The 3,171-nt window shown below is 46.3% G+C and overlaps 1 protein-coding gene across 2 annotated transcripts in view; it reads right to left on the bottom strand.

Moving 5' to 3' along the window:
• The window catches only part of CERS2 (ceramide synthase 2), a 99,367-nt gene that overhangs the window by 92,936 nt on the left and 3,260 nt on the right, over nucleotides 1–3,171 (bottom strand). Inside the window, exon 1 of one of the 2 annotated variants that reach the window (XM_015424495.1) lies at nucleotides 2,930–2,979. The exons of the other annotated variant lie outside the window; for it this stretch is intronic. The gene's annotated coding sequence lies outside the window, so the exon portion shown is untranslated. Of the gene's footprint in view, nucleotides 1–2,929; nucleotides 2,980–3,171 lie in introns of those variants that run through there. 2 annotated transcript variants of the gene reach the window in all.

The following is a 3,171-nucleotide window of genomic DNA, read 5'->3' on the forward strand; positions in this document are numbered from 1 at the left end:
CACACATACATACATACATACACACTAATATATATATATATATATAAACTAGTATATACATATATATATTTAAAATAGGTCTTTTAATTTATTTATTTTTATCAAAAACCATCACACGAACACAAAATCAGAAACGATTACAGAAAAGGGAAGATTCATATATAACACATAGTAACCATATGAACAAGTGAACTAGATGTAAAAAAAAATTACAAAGTAGACTTAAACATAATCTATAGACTTCTATAACCTTCAGCTCAACAATAATCACCTGATACGTAGCAGAACATTAACAACAGGAAGATGTACTCTCTGTGTTCTACCTCCGAGGATGTCAGTCACACAGCTACGGGCGAAACGTCAGGTCCTACAATGGCAAGGCCATACAGCCCAGAAAATCTACAACAGCTAATGAACTCCGGCCGTGAAAGCCTTTGACACCATATAGATACTACTTTACACAAAGAGTGATTAAAATGTGGGATTCCTTGCCAGAGGGATGCGGAGGGCATGGGGGGGGGGGAGGCACAGTTCAGCACCCCATCCAGGGCCCCGCTCCACCCGCAACGAAAGCAGAACTGGATGCAGGGCTTTTGGCGGGTGCAGTTTGGCACCCTAGGGCCAGCTAGTCACTGACTGGCTGGCCCTAGGGCGCCAAACTGCACCCGGCCCCGCCAAAAGCCCCGCATCTCCCAGATCGGGTGACCGCTGTCGCCTCTTTCTACCTGAATCTGGCAAGCTCAGCGCTTGCCGGACTCGGGAAGAAAGAGGTGACTGACCATTCTGGCTTAGCATATGCCAGCTTTTGAGACTGGGTCCCATTACAGCCATGCTTGAATAAGAATAACTCGAAAAGCGGCTTCAGGCATCCGGATTACGCTTCGGCTTTTGATGGCTCAGAAAATTTGATGATTGGCACTCCAATTTGGACTTTGATATTGCCTCTATGCTGGAGAAGACTGTGACTGTTTCTGTTATGATTTATCAGTGCACTTTGGCCTATTGATTTATATCATACTTGTTGTTATGCTTATTTGATTTACATTATACTTGCTGCTATGCTTATTTGATCATTATATACTTGCTTATTTGCTTGTAAGTTATTTTTTGCCAAGTGGTGTTCTTTTTTTGGGTTCTTGCATTGTACACTGGCTCCCTCCCCCCTTTTTTTGGCTGCCTGGACAACAGTTGTAATTCTGAGAGATCTCCAGCCACCACCTGGAAGTTGGCAACCCTAACCAACTGAGGTCTTTGCCCCTTCCCTCTGGACTTGCCAAGTGTCGCTACCCCGCTTCCCTGTGCAGGCAAAGCAAGGAGGGAATCCATCGGCACACCCATGAAAAGGCAGCCTCCAAAGAGGGATCCCATCCTAAGTGTAGGCCCAGATTTCGGATGGGTTCAGGCGCTGGCCATTAGCCGCGGTGCCCACGGACCCTACTTTCCCCCCTCCAGTCCTTTGGCATTCACAATGGGGGGTGGGATCGGCAGGAGGTTGTGGCACTACCCTACAGGCGGGGCCCGGAGACCTCCCACTATTACACCCAGTGCTCCCTCCAGGCTGCATTAGTGTGAGCTAGCCTCTGGCTAGAGAGGTAAAATTTCCGGACATTTTGAAGCTCAGAAAAAAAAAACGGGGTTTTTTTCGGGGGGAAACGGAAAAATTGGAAAAAAATTGCTACATTAGCACTTCTTTTGTCTTTTCCAGATTGAAAGTCATTCTGTTACTTTAGGAACATAAAATATGACTATGGGCATTTTTACTTGGCATGAGATTATCACAACTAGCATATTAAAGACATCGTGTACCCAAACAATTATTACAAACAGAATACCCACCCACATGCAAAAACAAAACTGAAACCTTTTTCTTTTCTTGTGACAACAGCACCTCCTAAGGGGAAAAAATGCATCTTGTTCTTGCACTGGAGAGTTCAGTTTGCAACCTAGGACTTGCTTGTCCTCAGTGCACAGAAATTAGATCAATCTGACCCCATACGTATTTTTTTAGAAATGATTTGGAAAATATTGGAACACCTTGTCTTAAAATATTTTATTCATCATGTTAAAATAAAATGTTCCATAATCAATTTTCTTTCTTTTCTTTTTTCAATTTTTCCAATTTTTTTTTTGGGGGGGGGGGGAGGGTTTCAGGAAAAAAAGGGGAAAAAATTTTTTTCGGGCCTTCACATCTCTACCTCTGGTACACACATTTTTGTCTTACCTCAGGAAGGAGGACTCCAGAACAAACTGATTCATGCAGCAGCCAAATCGCTCGCTCGCTCACAACTTTAACGCCGGTGGCTCACAGAGCAGATTTTTTGCTCACAAGACTCTCCACAACTTAGAGGGAACATTGGTTACAACCAGTGTTCCCTCTCAGCCGAGTTAGTGCGAGCCAGCTCACCGTTTTTTAGCCTCCGGCGCACACATTTTTGCCTTCACTCAGGAAGGAGGGCTCCACAGCAAACTGATTCATGCAGTCGCCACATCGCTCGCTCACAACATTAATGTCAGTCGCTCACAGAGTAGAATTTTGGCTCGCAAGACTCCACAGCTTAGAGGGAGCATGGATTACAACAACCAGTGCTCCCTCTAAGCTGAGTTAGTGTGCCCTAGCTCACAGTCCTTTAGCCTCCGGCTCATACATTTTTTGTCTTACCCCAGGAAGGAGGGCTCCAGAGCAAACTGATTCAGGCAGCAGCCAAATCGCTGGCTCACAACTTTAACACCGGCGGCTCACAGAGTAGATTCTTTTGCTCACAAGACTCTCCACAGCTTACAGGGAGCATCGGTTACAACTGATATCCAGGCAATAAAGGGTCAGTTTCCCCAGAGAAAAAGGATGCTTTGGAGGATGGACTCCCTATGGCCATTTATACCCCACTGAGATCCCTCCCCACCTCAAACCCCACCCTCCACAGGCTCCAACCTCAAAATCTCCAGGTATTTCCCAAGCCGGGGCCGGCAACCCTCGTCGGAGAGGCAGAGCTCCTTGTCGCACACTGCTGAGTTTTGCAACAGGGAGAAGCCACATGGGTGTGCTTTAAACTGCTTGCGTTGGCTGTGGAATTCGGGAGGACGGTGGCCTGCTTCTGTAGAAGCCGTGAAAACCGACCTGGGATTGCGCCACACCCACGCCTCCACCCATGAGGCACCCTTGCTGGTTCAGCA

This window comes from Gekko japonicus, unplaced genomic scaffold (assembly GCF_001447785.1).
Source record: "Gekko japonicus isolate JY-2015 unplaced genomic scaffold, Gekko_japonicus_V1.1 scaffold142, whole genome shotgun sequence".
Lineage (NCBI taxonomy): Eukaryota > Metazoa > Chordata > Lepidosauria > Squamata > Gekkonidae > Gekko > Gekko japonicus.